This window comes from Myotis lucifugus, unplaced genomic scaffold (assembly GCF_000147115.1).
Source record: "Myotis lucifugus unplaced genomic scaffold, Myoluc2.0 scaffold_12, whole genome shotgun sequence".
Lineage (NCBI taxonomy): Eukaryota > Metazoa > Chordata > Mammalia > Chiroptera > Vespertilionidae > Myotis > Myotis lucifugus.
The window spans coordinates 5,102,093-5,111,627 of NW_005871060.1; the positions used below are offsets into that span (position 1 = coordinate 5,102,093).

Genomic DNA, 9,535 nt, shown 5'->3' on the forward strand with positions numbered 1-9,535 from the left:
TATGGGGGGGCTACCCTCAGCCCAGCCTGCGCCCTCTCGCAGTTTGGGAGCCCTCAGGGTATGTCTGACTGCTGCGAAGGTGGGAGAGGCTATCGCCACTGCTGCTGCGCTCACCAGCCATGAGCCTGGCTTCTGACTGAGTGGTGCTCCCCCCGTGGGAGTTGAGTGTCTGCCCCCTGGTGGTCAGTGCATGTCATAGCGACCAGTCATTCCACCATTTGGTCGATTTGCATATTAACCTTTTATTACATAGGATTAGAGGCCCGGTGCATGAAAATTCATGCACTGGAGGTGGGTCCCTCAGCCCAGCCTGCCCCCTCTCACAGTATGGGAGCCCTCAGGGTCAGGAGGCAACCTGGTGATCAGGGGAAGGTGACAACCCCATCACACCTCTGCTGCTGTCACTGCCGGCAGTGCAAGCTTCGGCTGGCACTGGTTACCTGAGCCTTGGGCAGCCCTGGGCAGGTGGGCAGCTGCCATTCGATGCTTGCCTGTGCCTTGGGCGTTGGCTGGACAGCCAAAATCTGAGGCTTTCCTGCGCCTCGGGCAGGCCCTGGGAGGCTCGGGGGCTGAGGGAGGGTCTGGCTGCACCATGTGCCTGCCGTCCCCCCAGCGGGGCTGAAAGGACTGGGGACTCTGGCGGGGCTGAGGGAACTGGGCACTCCCATCTTGTGGCTATGGGCGCTGCCATCTTTGTGACAGAGTGATGGTCAATTTGCATATTCACTCTTTATTAGATAGGATATATGAAAGCCAAGCAATGGGAATGACAGAATGACTGGAATGACTGGAATGACCAGTGGCTATGACACGAACTGCAGTGGCCAACCGGCCCAATCGGGGCCCCAATCGGTCCCCCCAACCTCCTGTGGCTCCCTGGTCGACCTGGCCCCTGGTCAGCTCCCCCTACCCCAATCTGTGGCAGGGCCAGCCAGCCGACTGCCTGCAGCCCCTCCCCCCAGTGGCCACACCCCTGATTTGCTCCCCTAGACAGCCCCTCCCCTGATTGGCCCCCATTGGGGTAGGCCGGCCGGACCTCACCCATGCATGAATTTGTGCACCAGGCCTCTAATATATAGATAATATGAGGATAAAGTTGTTGTAATTCAATGAAATAATCCATTTGAAACACTTATTAAATTTTAAAATTACTAACATGAGGTGTAAATATTTTTCCCCCACAAAAACCCTAAGATATAAATAGGAAAGAAATTATTTCCTCATTTTAGAGGAGATAAAACTAAAAGAGTGGTGGCTTGTTTGAGGTCACTCTGTGAATCAGTGACAGGGGTAGGACTGGAACTTTTGATTTCCTGTCTCATACTCTTCGATGACATCATGTCAAGAGGAATGGAAGGGGTTCAAAGCAGGGGAGGTTGTAGGCAAATGTACTTCTTTATCTTTTTTACTTTTTTAAAATTTTATTTTAAATATATTTGTATTGATTTCAGAAAGGGAGGGGAAAGAGAGAGAGAAACATCAGTGATGAGAGAGAATCATTGATCAGCTGCCTCCTGCATGCCCCCAACTGGGGATTGAGCCCACAACCTGGGCATGTGCCCTTGACTGGAATCGAACCTGGGACCCTTCAGTCTGTAAGCTGACGCCCTAGCCACTGAGCCAAACCAGCTAGGGCGACACTTTTTATTTTAAAGTAATTATAGAATCAAAAGATGTGTGTGTGTGTGTGTGTATCCTCACCCAAGGATATTTTTCCATTGATTTTAGAGAAAGTGGAAGAGAGAGGGAAATACAGAGAGAAACACATCAATTGGTTGCCTCCTGTATGCACCCTGACCAGGGCCAGGGAGGAGCCTGTGACCGAGATACGTGCCCTTGACTGGAATTGAACCCAGAACCCTTGAGTTGGCAGGCTGATGCTCTATCCACTGAACCAAACTGGCTAGGGTGGCAAATGTATTTCTTTAAACGTGAGTAGATGGATGAAGGCAGTAATTTCATGGCTGTCCCTGTGGAGTTGAACCCAATGTATTTCTCTGCAGAAGCTGTATATTTGGTCGTCAGTACGTTGAGAAGAAACACAGCTACACCTTACATGTGTTTTAGTTAAATTAAGAGGTTGATGCGTACTTATTTTCAGGTGATTGTTGAAATACCTCCCTCATGTGTAATGGAGTTTTCTCCCTTTGGCATGCTGCAGACAGTTCATTTAGCTACATATGTTGTCAGTGAAATTTCCCACATGCTTACATGAAACATTTGTCTTCTCCAGATGGCCTGTGTAAAGCCCAGTTGTTCTTCCAAATAAATTTATAGTTATAACAAATGCGTTATCTCTCTAGAGCAGATGAGAGTTCTTTCTTGGAAGAGGAATTGCCTTCTATTCAAAAGGGGAAATGGACACTAAACTGTTCTAAGACTGAAACTTGGTAGGATCTGAGTTTAAGGAAATGAGTAGGTTAGATATGTTGCTTTTTCTCCTCTCCATCCCCCCACACCCCAATTTGTGTGGCTTTAAGTTCCCTCCATAAAAGAACCCCAGAGCTGACCTGTGGGGCAATGGAGCAGATTTAGGCCGCTCTCCTGGGCTTGGGAGTCGCCTCCGCCATGGCCAGTCACTCGCAGGGCATCCACCAACTGCTGCAGGCCGAGAAGCAGGCTGCTGAGAAGGTGTCTGAGGCCCACAAATGAAAGAACCGGAGGCTGAAGCAGGCCAAAGGAGAGGCTCAGGCTGAAACTGAACAGTACCGCCTGCAGAGGGAGAAGGAGTTCAAGGCCAAGGAAGGTGTGGCTCTGGGATCCCATGGCAGTTGCAGCACTGAAATGGAGAAGGAAACCCAGGAGAAGATGATCAACCTCCAGACCGACTTCCAGCAGAACAGGGATGAAGTCCTGGACAGCCTCTTGGCCTTTGTCTGTGACATCCGGCCAGAAATCCATGAAAACTACCACATAAGTGGATAGGGGAAGAAGAAGCACCTGTTCTACGGGTTGGCATTTTATATGCCTCCATGCAATATGAAGCGTTTGCAAAGCTTGAGTTATAATCTTGTGAAAAGGCATTAAATTATTTCTGTATTCTATATAGTAGGTCCTTTTGCTTTTTGGAAAGCAGCAAATCTAGTTTCTTTCTACAAACGTAGAGTAGAGTTTATCCAAAGATTTCATCTTTTTACCTCATATTTCTTAGAAAGCTAATGGGCATATGTTGTCTGTTTTTCTATGCCTTTTAACTCAAGCAACATATAAATATATGTCACAATAAAAAATAAAAATAAAAGAAGAACCCCAAACACAAAAGTTCCCCTGAAAAGAGTCTACATATTTCTAACCTCTTGCCTTAAAGCTTTTTCCCCCCATTAATCCCTTACTTTCTCTGTAAAAAATGCAAACAGTTATTATTATTATTATTTTTAATATATTTTTATTGATTTCAGAGAGGAAGGGAGAGGGAGAGAGAGAGAGATGGAAACATCAATGATGAGAGAGAATCATTGATCGGCTGCCTCCTGCATGCTCCTTATTGGGGATGGAGCCTGCAACTTGGGCATGTGCCCTGACTGGGAATTGTACCTGTGACCCCCTGGTTCATAAGTCGACCTCAACCACTGAGTCACACCAGCCAGGCCAAACAGTTATTAGTCAATATCCTATATAATAAAGGCCTAATATGCTAAGTGTCCAGTCGTCCAGTTGGCCATTCAACCAATCAAAGCATAGTATGCTAATACTATGCTTTGGCCAGTCACTCGCAGGGCATCCAGCAGCTGCTGCAGGCCGAGAAGCAGGCTGCTGAGATGTCTGAGGCTGCTCTACCACTTGCTATGATGTGCACTGACCACCAGGGGGCAGACAGTCGACTAGTCGACCAGTTGCTATGACATGTACTGACCACCAGAGGGCAGATGCTCTGACTGGTAGGTTAGCTTGCTGCTGGGTCTGGCAGATGGGGACTGAGCGAGACAGCTGGACATGCCCTGGAGCCCTCCCGTGGTCCCTCCCTGTTTGACCAACCTCCCACATCTCTACCCAGCCCCAATTGTGCACCAGTGGGGTCCCTCAGCCTGGCCTGCGCCCTCTTGAAAGCTGAAACCCCTCAGGGGATGTCAGAGAGCTGGTTTCGGCCTGATCCCGCAGGCCAGGCAGAGGGACCCCACTGGTGCATGAATTCATGCACCAGGCCTCTAGTTTAAGACATAAGAGAGAATGTCCACACCACATTTATAAGTTAAAAAGCATACTAATAAACTGAGCACCCATAATACCACTGATCAACTTAAGAACCAGGACATGACCAATGCTATTTTATTCATCTGTTGTTCCTTGCTTTTCCCATCCTTCTCATCCTGCTAGGAACCACTATTGTGTCTTACTTCCTTAAGTTTTCATGAACTGATTGTAATAATTTCTACAAAGGTTTGAAAACCTTTGTGGGAGAATACTCAATGTGACTTCAGATGGGTATTTGCAATAATTCTCAACCTTTTGCTGAGGGCTTTCAAGTCTATAATTTTCTAAATTCCCAAATAGTCCTTTGAGCTAATCAGGATGGACATTTTTTTCTTTTGTGTATGGGGAACAGAGGCCAACCCAGGACTCCTAATTGACAAGTAGATAGCAGAGTTAAGGTTAAAACCAGTCTTCAAACACTAAATCTTTGCACTAAGCTAACTGCCTAATAGTGAGTTGCTGCTATTGAGTAGATTTCAAAGGAGAAATCCTTGTTCCTAACCTGACAGAAACATCACTGCCGACCACAGCAGTAACTCACAGTATCAGATCCAGCAACTCAGGGCTGGGTATTGTATCCTGTTTGTCATGTATTCTAAACTCTCAGCATGGTGTCTGACATACAGTAGGTCCTGGTTAACAGCCTGGGCTCTGGCATCAATTGTGGGATTGAAAACTGGCCCTCCATTTACTAGCTCTTTGACATTGGGCAAGTAAATTCCCCTCTGTAAGCCCGAATTACTCCTTTGTAAAATTAGCCTAATTCCAGTCGTTCTCAGGGGTGTTGGAGAAGTAGATGAGACAATAAATATGTCTTATTGTAGAAATGACAGAGTGCTTGGCATAGAGCAAGTATTGAATAGATATGAGTTAAAAGTAAAAAGAGAGTGTCGGGCCTGGCTGGTGTGGCTCAGTGGTTGAGTGTTAGCCTATGACCAGGAGGTCATGGTTCGAATCCCAGTCAGGAGACATGCCCGGATTGTGGGCTTGACCCCCAATAAGGGGCGTGCAGGAGGCAGCCAATGAGTAATTCTCTCTCATCATTGATGCTTCTCTCTCTCTCTCCCTTCCTCTCTCTAAAAAAAAAAAAATAAATAAATAAAAATTTATTTTTTAAAAAAAGAGATTGTCAGCTTCTGTGTTTTTAGGTGAGCCGTTTAATTCTCCCATTTCTCCTTCCCAAAGCTTCAGTGCTTCATCTTAGCAGTGAGGGGATTAGACAAAGATGAATTCTTCAGGTCTTTCTGGCACTGACCTTCAGTGCTGCTAGATTTAGTTTCCAAGACTCCTGCTGGCCCAGTTTAACTCATTTGACTTTAGAAAACCAAGTCCAAATGCCTTTATTGCCTATTTCTAAGTCTTCACATAACACACAGACTAGTTTCCAGTTTCTGGTGGACTGCCTACACCTGGCCTCCTGCTTGCACCTAGTCTGACTGGTTACTCTGACCTGCACAGGAGATATAAATATCCACTCTCCCTACTCTTGCTCCCTGACACCTCTATACTAGTCTCAGCCTCTGTGAGAGAATGTAATAAAATTTCTTAAACTCTCACAATGTCTTTTGGCCTGGCTCCTGTCGGTGCGGACCTAACAGGTACATGGCACATTTTAGTACCCAACGAAATCTGTATCAGATTGAGAGGCTGTAATGGACATTTGGACATAATCTATTTCATTTTCTTCCTCCTCAACTTGCCAGTATCTGAAGCATCCCCCATGGATGGGTTCTCGGTGGGCCTGTCAACCAAGGTGCCCATCTCTGGAGAAGGGTTAGTCACATGACCCCCTCTAGACCAATCAGATATTCTCTTTGGAATTGGAATCTGGAGTGAAGTGTCCACAAGGACTGAACATGGACTAGACTGGTTCACTTTGAGGCATTTTGAAGACAGTCTTCTATTTCCTGCTACCCAGCTCTTTAAAGCTGCGCTGTTTCCTCCTTGAGTACTAATTCTACACTTTTTCTTTTGATTCTACAAGTTATAGTGCTCTTCTAATACATTGCTTTCTAGTGTAAGTCAGCCAGATTTAATTTTGTTGCCTAAAACTAAATATCTCAGACAGAAAAAAAAATAAAAATAAATATCTCTAATAGGTACAGCGACAGTACTGGCCTCTCAGTGTTCCCTTTGTTGTGGGCAGTCTTCATATTCTATGTAAATACTTCTGTTCATATGTGAATTTGTAAAGAAAAAGTCCTTGTAGCCAGGAGACAAGATGTAGCCAGGTTAAACAGTTAATAAAAGTGTGGGAAATCCTACTGACATCACCTGGAAACAGTGGGTACAAGGAGAGAAAAGGCAGGAAAGAAAGGTTGATTAGAAAGATGTTACGTGGTCAAGAGTCCTATGTAAGTTTGGGGACCAGGTTAAGTGTGTCCCACCTGTGGCTAAGGGAGTTTAAGGAGAACTCTAGCTGGAATAGGAATATATCCTGAAACTTCTTAGCCTCTTCTATAGATAGAAGAGAGGGCATGCTGGAAATGGGTTGGATACCAGTAATTAGTACAGATCCCAAGTTCTCTGAGAAAGGCTTTTCTCCCTACCTGGATTGGATTGGACTCTGGGACTGTTCTGTGTACCTGCCATTGTTTATCAGGAAATAAATCATATTCTGATAAACAACTGCACCTGTTTTATAGCAACTCTCTGTATTCAGGAAATTGACTCAGAACTGTGACACTCATTTTTTAATTCATTTAATAGGTATTTATCGAGTGTTAGTCAATCTTATAGGTGCTAAGTACATAGTGGTAGAAAGATATGGTTTCTTCCTCATGAAGATAGTAACTATAGATAGAGAGAGGAAAATATTAAGCAAATAGCTAAATAGAAATGTGTAATTACAAATTGTGCCAAGTGTTAAGAAGGAAAATTTACAAGCTGTGATCATGGTGTTGTTTTACTATCAAAGGAAGGTCAATGAGGAAGGACTTTTCCCCATAAAGAGGACTCACAAACTTTTATTCTGGTTATAGAATCGTATGTTATTCAAGAGACTTTGTCCTTCAATTTTCATAAACTCATATTAAAACATAATTCAAAGATAGAATCTGTAAGATGCAGTATATCTTTGTGTTGACCTATGTGTTGTAGGTTGTAACTGAAAACCAAAGGCAAGCCTTGAAAAGGCTTCTTGGGCCAATTGCTAGACACTAAATCTGGTTTAAAGACAGGGATATAAACTTGTGACTCTAAGTGGAAAACAAAGAAAACAATTTAAAAATAATATCAAGTTGTGTTTGGCCATGAAGAAAGAGCCAATAATCATGCTAATATCATGGCTGTATAATAAGGTTTGGTGATCTCAGCAGTCATACAACCTGTTGATAAGACTAAATGCTTTGAACACTTTGCAGATAGAGCTGTTATCCTGAAATGATCAAACCTCACCTTTTAACAGTTGTCCAACGTTTTAGTGACTTGATTTCCCTGAGACCATTAAGTATAAGATGCTCTTCGAGGCGCACTGTTAACTATCAGAACGCAAACAGAATGACCAGAATGGAATGATTTTGCAACCTGGGAGGATCTATGTGAGGCATGAATAAGACATTAGAAATTGGTAATCATCCTGAGTGTCTGGTTAAGTCTTTGAAAGAATGCTTTAGGTGCCATCTTGTGGCCAGCATTATGAATGTATTGAATTCGACTCAACTTGCCAGAAAGATTGTGTTTAAAACCTTGATGAGGGCTTTTGGGCTGTTTGGATTTGAAAACGTTTCCCAATAGAATCAATGTCATAAAGGGAGGTTACATTATCTGGCTAGGCCGCTAGGGCAAAGCCTTGGTATGCTCATCAGGCCTCTTTCAGCCTCAGGGGATAGAAACCTATTTCACAGAACTGAAGGAGTTGCTGTGGGAGTCAAGGCCACGGAAGCTAGATCCAGACTCAGTGTCACCAAGACCTGCTTCCTCTCTTTCTCAGTTCTGTTTGGTTTTATTCCCTCTTGTTTCAAGGATGATTGTTGCCAGAAGTCCAGATTTCTGCATTCCAATTCAGTTATAATAGAGGGATCTCCAGGAAGGACTGGCCTGATTTAGGTGCCATGCCAAGCCTTGCACCAATCAGGTGATGAGGGAAATGAGGCACCATGAACAGCCAGCTTGAGTCTGGTGATCATCCACTGTATTTGGGGGGCAGAGGAAAAGGGACCTTAGTGACATGAATATGTTTCCTTAGTGACAGGGTATGTAGGAATGCTTGCTGGGCAAATAAGCAAACTAGAAGAGCAACCACAACCCACTATATTCCACTACTTGGACACCAGCACACATCCATACCTTTTCCCCATGTATGCAATTCTGACTTGTTTCTGAGTACAACAACTCAGACTCAACCCCTCCTCAAGAGGAGACAACTCAAAGATACACCAAGCTTAGGATTTCTGGATAATGTGCATTCCTCATAGGTCTAGATATAGTGGCTACTTTTGGTCCAACAGTCTATTTCCATTAGAAAAAAAGCTTGACAACACAGTCAGTTCACTTGTGTTGATCAACTCTGGGTTCACTTCACATACCTTTGAAAATTCCCCAAAGAGAAAACTTCTGTGAGAAACTTATTTTAGTGAGTCATACACTTCAGAGACATTCATTTGTTTATTCAAATAAACACTTATTTGGGCCCCTAATATTTTTCAGGTATCAGTTTAGGTGCTAGGAATATGTCATTGTCTTCTGTGAATTTGAAGACATAAAAAATAATTACAGCACTAAGTACTAAGGAGCTGTAATTGCAGTATGAATTGTGTATATGTTTCATTTTTAGCATTTTCCACAATTGCATATATTTCAAAAGTGGTGCTGAAATTAGGGAACTTCATTGATATAGAGAATAGGGATAAATAGAACCTCAAAAAAATCAGAGATTTTACTGACTTTTGATTAATTTTAGATTGAAAGATAGTTGGCAATGGTTTGTCTAAAAAGATGGAAGCAGAATCAATTTACACCATTCAGTTGGCATTTCTAATCTAAAGCAAATTGAATGACTTACTTTTTCTTCCTCTCTTTTTTGTTTTATTAAATTTATTGGGGTGACATTGGTTAACAAGATTATATAAATTTCAAGTGTACAATTCTATAATACATCATCTGTATAATGTATTGTGTGATTACCACCCAAGGTCAAGTCTTTTTCTGCCACCATATATTTGATCCCCTTTACCCTCTGCGACCTCCTCCTACTTCCCTTTCCCTCTGGTAACCACCACACTGCTGTCTGTGTCTGTGAGTTTGTTTGATTGTTTGTCGCTTTCTCTTTAATATTCCACATATGAGTGAAATCATATGGTTCTAGCTAGTGGTTCTCAACCTTCCTAATGCCACAACCCTTTAA

General features: G+C 43.4%; 1 pseudogene; it reads left to right on the forward strand.

Annotated features, from left to right (window-relative positions):
- Positions 1-2,568: 2,568 nt before the first annotated feature.
- On the forward strand, positions 2,569-2,925 carry LOC102434137 (annotated as a pseudogene).
- Positions 2,926-9,535: the final 6,610 nt, after the last annotated feature.